Genomic DNA, 13,286 nt, shown 5'->3' with positions numbered 1-13,286 from the left:
TAATCTGAATTTACGCTCTGCCAGTTTGTGACCATTATTTCTAGTCACTCCTGGTAGTGCTCGGGGGAACAGGGACTCCCCCAATGCCTGCTGATCCCTGCTGACTAGTTTGTAACAGGCCACTAGATCCCCCCTCAGCCTTCTCTTGTGGAGGCTGAACAGGTTCAGGTCCTTTAGCCTCTCATCATAGGGCTTGCTCTGCTGCCCCCTGATCATGTGAGTGGCCCTCCTCTGGACCCTCTCCATGTTATCCACATCCCTCTTGAAGTGTGGCACCCAGAACTGGACACAATACTCCAACTGTGGTCTGACCAGTGCCACATAGAGGGGGAGTATCACCTCCTTGGTCCTGCTTGAGATGCATCTGTGGATGTATGACAAGGTGTGGTTGGCCTTCCTGACTGCATCCCCACACTGCTGGCCCACAGTCATCTTGGCATCAACGATGACTCGAAGTTCCTTTTCTGGGTAAGCTTTTTGAGAGAATTATCCTGGCACATGTCCATGAGAGAATTATCCTGGCACATGTCCCTTCTCTGCACTGATGAGAAGGGAGTTCCCCAGCCTGTAGGTATGACGCTGGTTCTTCCTCCCCAGGTGCATCACCTTTCACTTGTCAGTGTTGAATCCTGTGTCAGTGTAGGTGTTGACACCACAGTCCCCTAGTTTTTTAATGACAATGGGTTGAGAGACAGTGTCAAAGGCCTTCCAAAAGTCCCAAAAGACTATGTCTACTGCTACCCCTGTGTCTAAGGATTTGGTGACCTGGTCATAGAAGACCACCAGGTTGGTCTGACAGGACCTGCCTCTAATGAACCCGTGTTGGTTGCCCATAAGCATAATCTCCCCTGCTGGCCTTTCGTGGACATGTGCCAGGATAATTCTCTCAAAAAGCTTACCCAGGATTGAGGTAAGACTAACTGGCATATAGTTTCCTGGGTCCTCCTTCTTCCCTTTTTTGAAGATGGGAACCATGTTGGCCCTCTTCCAGTCCTCTGGCACCATGCCAGAGCACCATGAGTGCTCATAAAGCCATGCCAGGGGTCCCGCAATGACCTCAGCTAATTCCCGCAGCACTCTGGGGTGGAGATCACCCGGACCAGCTGATTTAAATACATCCAGTCCCTCCAGAAGTTCCCTGACTAGATCCTCACTGACCTTTGGCCTAGAGGAGGGGAGCCCAGTGGCGGGGCTGATCTGGTCCCTGCTCAGGAAAATGGAGGCAAAGAAGTTGTTAAATAGGTTAGCTTTGTCATTTGGTGTGATGACCAAATTTCCTAATGTGTCTTGCAGGGGCCCCATGTTGCCCGGTACCTTCTTTTTGCCCCCTATGTATTTAAAAAAGGACTTCTTGTTGTCCTTGATCCTGGAAGCTAGTCCCAGTTCTATCTCCACCTTGGCCTTCCTTACTGCCCCCTGTTTCCCCGAGCAACCGCAATAGAGTCCTCCCTGGTGATGGCCCCTCCCTTCCATTGGGTGTACATCTCCCTTTTAGCTCGGAGACATTCTCGGATGCTTCTCATGAGCCATGGGGGCTTATGTGCCCTCCTGCTCCCTTTGATCCGTGTTGGGATTACCTCCCTTTGGGCTTGGAGGATCATCTCCTTAAGGAGAGACCACTCTTCTAGGACATCTGGCTCCCCTCCCCTCTGGGACCTCAGTGCCTCCTGGACTATTCTCCTTAGCTCATTGAAGGCCACCCTTCTAAAATCTAGGGCTGCCGCCTTGCTCCCGGCCTTTGCCACCTTGCGCTGGATGGTGAATTCCAGCAGGCAATGATAGCTGTCGCCCAGGTGGTCGAGCACCTGCAGCCCCTCACCAGGTCATTACCCATGGCCAGCACCAGGTCCAACAAGGTGTCTCTCCTGGTGGGGCTGTGCACCTTCTGGGTTAGATGGAGGTCCTGCATTCTGGCTAGGAACTTGAGTGGTCAGACCTGGCTGACTGCTCTTCCCAGCAGATGTCTGGAAAGTTCAGGTCACCCATGATGACCACGCCCTTTGACCTAGCTACCTTCATGAGCTGACTTAAGAATTCCTGGTCTAGCTCTTCCCCTTGATTGGGTGGTCTGTAGTAGACCCCCACCGTTAAGTCTCTTTCCCCTCAACTTCCCTGTATTCTAACCCAGAGCACTTCACTGTGCCCCTCCTCTGACTCTGTGCTACTTGATAAGGATGTGTATTCCTCCTTAATGTAGAGCGCCACTCCCCCACCTTTCCTCCCTGCCCTGTCTCTCCTGTACAGCCTATAGCTCTTGATATTCACTGCCCAGTCATGCATTGGGTCCCACCACATTTCAGTGAGCCCCACTGTGTCTAGGCTGGTGTCAGCTAGCAGGAGGGTAAGTTCTTCCTGCTTGTTACCCATACTATGAGCATTTGTGTAGAGGCATTTGAGGCCTCCTGAGGATGTGTGCACTGGCCCCCTATTTTCAGCATTGCCCTGGCCCCTGTTGCTTACCTGTGTATATGTTCCACTCATCAGTCTAGGCTGGGCTGTATTTGTGGGTGCTGCTTGGTTTAGTGGTCCAAGTCTTCCTCCACCCTCATTTTCCCCTTCCCCTGATGAGCCCAGTTTAAAGACCACCAAAGAAGATCCATCAACCTAGAAGAGAACACACACTTACTTTTAGGAGAAAGGTGGAGCCCATCCCATCTGAGCATGTATCCCATCGTGATGTGCAGGTCATTGTCAAGGAAGCAAAGCCCGCCTTAAGACACCATTCCCAAAGACTCCAGTTGGTCTCTGTGATGCACGTCTCATGCCATCTTCCACATCTGCTCACTGGTAGGACACAAGAGAATACCACCTGTGCACCTGTTTCCTTCAGCACACCCCCCAGAGTGTGGCAGTCTGCTATCAGGTGATCAGGGCTTCTCCTGGCCACATCATTAGTACCCACATAGATTAGGACCATGGGATAGTAATCAGTGGGCTGGATCACAGCCTGGATCATCCCCATCATGTCCTGAATCTTTGCTCCAGGCAGGCAGTAGACCTCACATGTCGCAGGGTCCTGGCCCTCTGTACCTCTCAGGATGGAGTCACCTATGACGATCACTTGACGCTTTCTTCTTTGGGACTGCTTAGCTCCTTCAGCCTGTTCGGAGCATGGAGAGTGTGGAGTTGCCTCCTCTCCAGCTGCCTCCTCTCCCTTCTCCTCCAGTGTTGCCAGGGCCTCATACCTGTTCTCCAGTCAGACTGTACAGTGATACATTCTGAATATACTCAACTAATGGAGTCTGCTGGAGTGTTCTAAGCAGAATGCTCCAATGTGTTGCAGTGTCTTGTGTATTCAGCATCTTATATTTCAAAATGGCTGCAGGAGCATTTTAGCTAAAGCTTAGTTAAAGCATCCCTGCCACCATTTTGAAACCTGGGATGCTGAATACACCAGATGCTGTCAGTGTTTTAATTACTGCAGATCCTAAGAGCTGCCCTAATTAAAATTCCCCTCCCTACCCTGGGGCACATGTATAGGTACCCCTGGCGCTGAGTGCAGGGAGTAGCACAGCCCCCCTGCTTGCCTCTGATGCTGGAATCCCCAGCGTGAGAAGCAGGAAGGGGCTTTGTCCTGCTGCTCCATTCCCTCTGACAACAGGAGGACTGAAGCAGTCCAACCTATCCCCAGACTGGAATCACCCGTCTCAGGAATGTCCAAGAATGTCAGTTCTGTTCCTTCTCCCAGAATCATTTTTAGAGAAAAAAAATCCAATATTAGCACTGAACTTTTATATACAGCCCTAGCCATCTATTTTAGATTTGAAAACTTCTGTATAGGTCTTAAAAAAAACAAACTAATATCATATTATTAAAAAGGGTATTTATAACATAACATATAATTCTACTTGTAAAAGATCTTCTGGCTAGGTATACTATGCATGCAAACTTCTGTATCCTACAATAAAGACATTTTTCTTGTTATGAGAATGCAGTGATTCTTGTATTTCCCTGATGGGAGATGAATTAGTTTAGTGAAATGTAGTTTACCCACAACAGCTGCAACTTGCACCTGTGCAGGATTTCAAAAAATCATTAAGAAATTGTATATTCTTTTATCATTGCTATGTTATGGGGGGAAATAAATGCACAGAAAATGATCACTGGGACATAATAAATAGAAATATTAATGCAATATTAGTATCAGGAATATTTTTGTGGGATGTAACTAAACCTAAAAAGGATTCACATTTAAGGAATTAAAATACAATGTTTCTATGTAAACTCCTAAATTGGAATAGAAGTGAGTAGAAGCTAACATTGTTCTGTACTGCCTAGTGCCCTAACTTCTTTCAGGGCAATTTCCTTATTTATCAGTGATTATCCACTTAATTTGGGTTTCATTCTATATGTATGTATGTGTGTATGTACACACAAACACATCCACACAGAAAAAAAGAAGTAGCATACATAGTGAGTCAGCAGGTAAATCATATTCCTGGAGGATCAATGCCACTAGCATTCTACATATTGCATGGATGATGCTCAAAGAATAGCTGCTTTATCTTCATGGAAATTCAGGGCCTTTTCCTGCCAGATGCTAAACTTCCCCACCCTCACTGGAACCACTGTGTATTTCAGGTGCTTAGGGCATCGTGCTAGGTGTTTGCACCTAATGCCTGCCCTTTTAATGTATATTGTTAGTGACATTTTTAGGTGTCACAACTCAGACTTCGGAAATACAATTCTCTTCCTGAATCCCAGATTTCCATCTGGCAGCTGAAATGCAGACCAGCAAATATAACTTCTTATACGAACTTTGTAACTGCATACTGAGCATTTACTACAGATAGTAAAATTAAACATAGTTACTTCTATCATTTAACCAAGATCTATGGCAAGTTGCCCAGAAAATAAACATAATAAGTGCATCCAGTAAAAAAAAAAAAAAAAGAAAAAAGAAAGAAAGAAAGAAAATGTAGTCCCATTAAATGCAGATACAGTAATAATCTTATTTTAGGTTATTCAAGTAGCTAGAAAGAAATCACTTACAACATAAAAAGAATGAATGCTATTAAAGACTGTCACTAGGCTTGACAAGTTAATGAGGGCTAGATTATGAGAGCATTATTATTTTAGCAGAGTATTATATTACAGTCAGATTCTCCTCATGACTTCATAGACAAAACTTGCTCAGAAATCGGTGCCAACTGTTACATTATGTTAATGGGACCCTGACATGCAAAACAAGGCACTGAAGTCCTGTTGACCCACCAACGAAACTATACATGGGAAAGGGACATGGGGATAGTATTCAAAAACACTAACTCACAAGTGTTGCTAAACAGTAGGAGTTTATTTACTTCTAAGGAGAGGTTTTAGAGAAACAAGAGGTAAGATGATTAGAAATAGTGCTAACACTTTATAAAAAAAACCACACTTAACCGAAATTAATTACTGCCAACATCAACATTTACTTCAATGGCTAAAAGATGCTGTCATCTTTTTTCTGCTTCTTAGGAACAGCGCAAGATTTCCCAGGAGTGTCAGAACTGAGCAGGTCTTTTATCTTTCTTCCTTTCAGGAATCAATTAATTAATTAATCAAGTAATCCCCATTAGTTGTGGTTTCCTTCATGCCCATGTCATTTTCCCCTCAGTGCTTTGGTTTTATTCCCTGGTCAGTGCTTTCTCACCTTCTCCTTTCTCTAACTCCCCTATTAATGCAACTTCCTTCTGTCTCCTCATCTCACTGATTCCGCTCATGCTCTCTGTCTCTCCTTTCTTCTCAGTTTATTTGTTCCCATATCAAAGTATGCCTTTTTCAAAGAATTAGCCAATTTCTGTAGTTCTTAATTTTGTCACCTGGTTAACAAATTGTAGACTTTAAATCTATGCCATATTTTAGTGACTCTGAAACATGCCTACTTATAGAAATGTGATTGCATAATTTTCTAATGTGTGTATCATTTTGTGATTTTCTTACCATGTATTACCTTGACCCCTTTGCACATCTTGCTGTATTAGGGAATCTAGTGCCAAGTAATAAATAATATCCATCATTTGTCTAATTTTCTAAACTGTAATTCATTTATACAAATTGCAAATATGTCCAATTCATGTTCTACTTCCATTTCACTTTGCACCATCCTGTATAGCTCCTAGTTACAGGAACAGGGAAAAAAAATCCCTGGAAAAAGGGATACTTTCTTTAGGAACGTACACATATAGATTAGCAAAAGAGGTAATGGAAGGATGAGCTAAAATTGGAGGAAAACCTTCTGTAAATATGTATCAAATAACGTTTTTGAGGTAAAGGTAATCATTGATGAGAAAAAATACCAAGTGAAGATTTATGAATGGAACGCTATGTGTGGCAAAACTAATTTCACCTGCTTCTGTAGGATAGCTTGAATTTTCAAGCTGTGTCTGGGCAAAGCGCCATTTTGAGGGGCTTTTAAATCATGTCAACTAAATGCAAATCAAGCAAAAATGTGAAACACTAGTATATGAGGTCCCCTAAATGGTAAAGCTTTGTGCAATATCCTATTTAATCATGGCACTGTAAAATTTTTCGCCTACCTAGAGTATTTCATAAATGTTTGTAAGTGCATGTGAACTTTTACTATATGCTGCAGATTGATCACTTCCCTTTGGCAGCAAGAGTTGTTTAATCAGCCTGCATTGACATTTTGTGAAAGGCACTCATGCTGTGGAGTCCTGAGAGTATCGCCTTTGTGGGTTTACTCTTGTTTGATCATTGCTCAAATGTGCTCCCCCCCCATCCCATCCCATTACTCCTTAAGCTATGCTCCATGTTTTTTTTTCTGATGGTATTTAAGCTGACATAGCAGCCCAGATGACAAGCAAACAAAGCCTCAGAAGCCCCTTTGCTTACAGCTAGCTTCATCCTTGACAGTTTGACCTTGTCCAGCTAATTTTAACTGTCATGCCAATTGGATTTCAGAGTCAAAGAACAGATAAAATCAGTAATACAGAAATATTGTTAACATTTTGTGTTCACACCACTTTTTACAAAGGGAAACAGGGGGAAAAATCATGCTACCCAGTCAAGTTTGAGGATACGGAGGTCATTTTGGCAATAGATGTAGTCACATGGAAAGAACACAATTAGACTTCGCTCAGCGAAATAAGCTTATCAGACTGCATAGAAGGGATCAAGGTCTTCTGTAGAAAAAAATGACGACTGTTGTACTGTCAGCAGTAGAAGCTTGTATAAACCTCTGAGATAGCTGAAGCAATACACTTTCATTTGTCTTTGATAATAAGCAAAGCAGCTGTTTCAAAGACATACTCTCTCTTTTATATATTTTCTTTGTAAGTTAATGATTTTTAAAAATGAACTTCAAGTGTGATAGTATAAGTGTTTCTTTGATGTCAATTGTTTCAAGCCTTCAGCAACACTCCCTCAGCTTCCCACAATATAATTAAAAACCTTTCAAACTCCCCTCCCTTTATTTGTAGAAAACTTAAATGTTGTGGCATATCTTCTATTTTTTTATTTTAGAATTTTTTGGAAGAACTATTAAAAAAATATTTTGCTCTATATGTTGTTTCAGGTGGATCCCCAAACAGGTAAAAGCACATTGAACTTTTAAGTTAACAATATCTTCCTAGTGCTTCTCATCCCTCCACTTACCAGTGCTGAGAAGTGTTGCCTTGACTATGTGTTGTTAACTTACCACATTGTCCAGAGCTGTGCTCAGCAAGGTCTGTCACAAGTATATGCCACCCCAGAGCATGGCACACCATTAAAGGTCATCACCCAAAGGAACAGGAAAAACACTATTTACATTATGGCTCTGGAAGGAAAAAAAATGAAAAAATTAACAAGGAGAGGGAGAATAATTAACTTTTTTGTACATTCCATTTTTCTCTTCTCTGTTCTAAATGACTTGGAAGGGATTTTCTTTTTCTTTTTTTTATAAGAATGGCAACGTACACAAGTTCTCTCTGATCCATGATATTTTACAACATCTGGGTATTGTGTTTTTTCATCACATCCAGAATTGTGGGAGTACAGATAGTGTCTGTGTTTATGCATATGATTATCCATGCTCCATGTGTCTCCACCTTTTTGCCGGTTTTTGATGGACCAAATATTGAACAACATGAAATATTTCTTCTTAGTTTCTTTAAGTTTGCATTCATGTACGTATGTATGTATATAAAGCCACTTGTTTCTCATAAAAAATATGAAACAAAACAAAAAACATTTTAATTCATTCCTTAATCTTAATCAGAGATGTGCTAGTCTATGCACTTCTGTGAACACAAAAGTCACACTAACTAGGGACTGTAGCCATAATGCATTGGAAAAGCACTCAGCATCTATGTGCATGCAGAGAACAATATTTGACCATTCGAAAAGGAACTCTAAGGCACAGGGGATATCGCTGCCTTATTTATTTATATAGACTTCTGATGCCTCCTCAGAGTTCTTGAACATTACCATGATAGAAATCTCTCTTTTGTATGGCATCAAATATCATCTTCCAAATCTATGAGTCACTGTCTGATGTTATCCCTCAACATATGGATTCCATCTGCCCTGTCTGGGCATTTGTAAAGATTGCAGCTTGCAATCTAAGTGCTATGCTGTTCGTTGGACACTGTGTTCACACAGAGGGCTGTCCAAGATGTTCATCTTGTGAAGTGTTGTTTTGAATAATCCATATCCAAATCTGAGTCTGTTCAGCTTGACCCTTGCTTCTATGTCAAGGTCATGCCCAATGGTGGACTCATCTGTTGTTGGTCTAAAATCCTGTAGGAATCGCTCTGACCTGACCATCAACTTTCAATGAAAGAGATACTAAATAAGAATTCAACCAATGAGAAGACTCTGCGTTCTCATTCAGAAGTGCTTTTCAGAGGTATCAGCAGTGGATGGATTTAGTCATGTATGACAGCTCTATAGAGAAAGCTATTGAAGAATAATGGATACTGAAGAAGTGGCAAAGTCATAAAAGATGGTAGAAAAATATGAAAAATGATCCATTAGAAAAAAGATTACAAGAGGGCATGACTGAGATGAATAAAATTCTAAGAGGGTGCTGCAGACAGATTTACCTCTTACAAGGGTGTAAAATAAGAGTCTATTACCTTTTTCTGACTGCATTGATTTCAAAACTGTTGAAGTCAGTGGAATTGCAGAGGTATAATATTAGTGTAAGTAAGCAGGGAACCAGACCACCATTTTTCTGTCTATTCTAGAGGGTAATGTAACATATGAAAAAATAGATGCTTATATTTGGCCCATCACATGCAACAAAAGTAATCATACCAGATGAATTTAGTTTAGTTCATTTTAATTTAGTCGGCAATTTTAACAGCACTGGTCTGTACTTGTAGCCTTCATACTACCAGAAGACCCTCCAATTTCATTTTATACAGACCTAGGGTTTTTGTTATCAATGCTTTGTGACTTTTTGGAAAAAAAACCAGCATGTTCTCACCACAACAGATATTTTATAAACATAATTGATGTATCCCTCTTTGGTGGGTAAATAAATAACTTCATTTTAGAGATAAAATTATGAAGACTGGAAAGCTCAGGGCTAGAGACTACTAGTGCCTCTCATCAAATTACTGAATGAAACCTTTCCTTTGAAAAGTCAGCTTTGGAATGCTAAAAGATAAAATGAACAGGCTCTTTTGTAAAACATAGTGCAAATGTCTGAATGCAGTATTCATACTCACCAACAAACAGCTAACTATAATTTGGATTTTTTAGAGTGCTAATTCATACTAAAGTGGTATACTCTTCAATACATACATAAAGAATACATTAAAAATTTAATGTGTTTTAATATCCAATATCATATAAAATACCCAATATTTTTACTACCCAAAGGCCCTCCAACACAACATTATCTTCTTAGATTTAAAAAATGCTCTTCTACTTTGGTATTAATTTTTCTGTGGTTGACTTCAGAGTGTATTTACACATGGGACCATTTGCCTGTTGAATATATAAATATTCACATGTATGAAATTTGGCTTAATATACCTAACCTTCTGTAGCAAAATTATACAAAACATCTTTTATATATTTGGGTATTTGAAAAAAATGATTTTATGTTTTAGATGCATCTCTAGCAGAGAAATTGCAAGCTCCTTTGGCACCTTGGAGAGCAAAGAAGGAGGAAGAGAGGACAGGCCCAGAGGTGTACCTGGTAGGCTTTGTGCAGCTGGTGTTCGGGGGTGGAGGCAAGGTGGCTCTAGGATCCTAGCAGTTGCAGGCTTGAGTTGCACAGAAAGTGGGGTGGAGACAAGGAGGGGAACCTTATAAATGGCACAAAAGCATTAGTGACACCTCTAGGTACTAGTCTGGACCTGATTCTCTTTTAGAGTCTCAACTTTCCCTGAGTAACTTGCTCCCACTTTAAAGTCACTTCATACTGTTTTACAGGTACTTAGTGAACATAAAGTAAATGAGGTCCTCTACATTTATGAAAGCATTTTCATTGTGGAGTGATGTGCAATTCCAATTTATTTGAAAGGAAGTTGAATTAAGTGACCCTTAAAAACAAGCTAATCTTGATTCAATGATAAACTTTTATCCTCATCGAGTGCCCATTGTCTAACAATAACAACAATATGCCACATATGTTTATGATTAATATTTTGTTTTAAAAGTTCTTGCATTTCTGCATTGAAAATAAGTCAGGCACTTGCTGTTACTTCAATATAGTTACAATGACTTAATTTTCTTTGGGGGATTTTAGGTGGGAGAAGTCATTATAGGAGTACTTAGGCAATTTATAAGCACATATTAAATACTTAATAAAACCCTATGATCGATCATATCATGTCAATCAGTAGTATTAAGCCATTAAAATGTTAAGACATAAAAGCATTAGGATCAAGATATAGTCTGATATATACAGAAGTCACTTAAAATGTTTTAGAAATTCATCCGTTTAAAGGGAAAAATATTTAAAAGCCTGCAGGTTTCCATTTTAGGAAGTATTATTTTTGTGCTGTGAGAATGTTACAAGTAATTTATTTAACCTTAATAGCACCTCATGTGATAAAAAATTGAATAAAAAATAGAAGATTGGAAGTCCTATGTTTTAGCCTAAAATAAATTTAAATTAAGCCAGGTAATAAACTGCATGAACATGGAAAACACTTGTTTTGTTTGCTGTTCACATTTGCAGATTGGGAGGCCGAATGGTTGTCTGAAGGAGTTCTACAACATGGATACTCTTTACCACCAAGGTGCTGCATGTTCTTAGAGAGGTCACTTGGGCCCCATCCAGATGTGTAGGTACATGCAGTTTGTGGCGCTGCAAATCTCTTTGCTACTGGATTTCCCAGTAACAAATTAAAAAAAAAAAAACCTGAAAAATAAAGTGGCACAAAGCATGCCAAAGTGCTGAGCACTGGGACAAACAGCTGGTTGGGAGGCAATGTGCCTTGAGTCGGGGGCTCCACACACCACAGCCCAAGGCTCTGCAGTGGAGCCCACTTCTTGAGGCCTGCATCCCAGCCAGCCAGGGAACAGGCCTGAGGTGCCTGTTCCCCAATCTCCACATGCCACTCCCCAGCTGGCTGTGGCACAAGATGCCTCAGCAGGGGGGCTGCCTTTCAGCTAGTCCCACACTGAGACACCCTGTGCTCCAGCCAGGCCCCCCTGCAGTACATGGAGTAGTGGAACTATGTGTCCCACTGCAAAGTGCATGAGCAGAGGCACGCACTGCAGCACAAAGTAATGGCACAAATTTGTGCTGCTACTATTTGTGCTGCTGCAAACACACGCCCCTATTCATGTGGATGCAGCCTTAGACTCCAAACCTTCAGCATATGCTTAACTTCATGTATACAAACAGTGCGGTTGACTTCAGTGGGACTACTCAAGTAAGTAACAAAGTGTATACATAAGTGGTTACAGGGTTAGTGCCTTAAACTTTCTGTATGTGTCTCCTCATTTATAAATACTTTGTTTTTCATCTGCTTAATGACCTTCAAGCCCTGTTGATAAATTGGTGGATCTGCAAGGTAGTCCTTAATAAGTTGTTGTGGAATAGCTTCAATGGCATTATCTTTGAAGTTACTAGCTTGGTTGAAAAGCTCTTGAAAAAGCTCCTTCCACTATGCATTGATGGTGGAGATTTCTTTAAAAAGTATTATTCCATCCTTGGACATCAAAGACAGAGCTCCCTGTTTACTAAATCCTGCATAATTCGTGGACTATCACAGCTACAGTATCACCCAAACAGTACCATAACTTGTGTAACCAAGCCCTCAGAGACAGATAATGGGCTTTGGACCAAGAGTGTCAAAGGCAGTAGAAGCATGTTCTACTAGCGGAATTAAAGGAGCAGTCACTAGAAAGATCAAAAGTTCCATTCTCTCTGAGTGTGGATTGCACAAACTCTACACAAAGACTTCTGAATTATTGGGCTAATTGTAGAAAGTCCTATCTCAGTTATAAAATGTCACTTCCAGTTTCTTACTATCTTTTTTCACAAAAATAGTTTCATATTGTCAGATATATAAAAAGTTCTTATAGGAAACACCCAATATTAGGGGCATCTCTACCAAAAAAGGAGAAATAATCTATTTTATAGAGCTACTGGTATACTAATAGAAGTTCAAGGTTCCCTTGTAAAACCAAAAAAATCTGCCAAAAGTGACTTTCCCCAGGATGTATTTAAATGGGTAGAATGCTAGGACATTTTTCAAGTGTTATCACAGGATAAGTATTTTAGCATGTGTGCAGAGGCATGAGTGTAAGGATTTATGACCTTTTAGAAGGGATTTGTTTCTCTCTGGTTTCAGCACAGACTTCCCTAAGGAAATATTATTTTGTAAAATATATTATACCCTAACAAGCACCCATTTAAGTGAAAATAGATAGTGGTGTTATTTATGCATACAAAACACTGCAAAGTAATCCACAAGTTGGGGGTTACGATCATTTAGCAACCTAATAATGAGACTAAACCAGGGCGTGGTTGTAGAGTGGTTAAGGTGCTTTCCATGACTCCATTCACAAAGCAGTAGGACATCATACTCTGATACTCTGATATTAAATTTTGAGCAGATTTCACTTTAATTGCTTCTGTAAGTACAGGACAGCAAACTGAGTCAGTAGGGGACCTGGTACAGAAGTTCAATAGACTGGTCTAACCTACATTGATTAAGTCTGATATTCACATTGATTCAGGTCTATCTTAGACCAGGTTCTGTGATTTTTAAACCAGTCTATGTTCACTGAACATCTGCTTGGTTATGGGTGTAGACAAATTTCCAATCACTTCTACTGGTTTATGCTAAGGTTTCACATCTCAAGATCGAGAAAGCCAGTTACCAGAAAAG

The sequence above is a fragment of the Crocodylus porosus genome, unplaced genomic scaffold (assembly GCF_001723895.1).
Source record: "Crocodylus porosus isolate Cpor-Errol unplaced genomic scaffold, CroPor_comp1, whole genome shotgun sequence".
Taxonomy (NCBI): Eukaryota; Metazoa; Chordata; order Crocodylia; family Crocodylidae; genus Crocodylus; species Crocodylus porosus.
Note: the sequence above shows the minus strand (reverse complement) of the source record.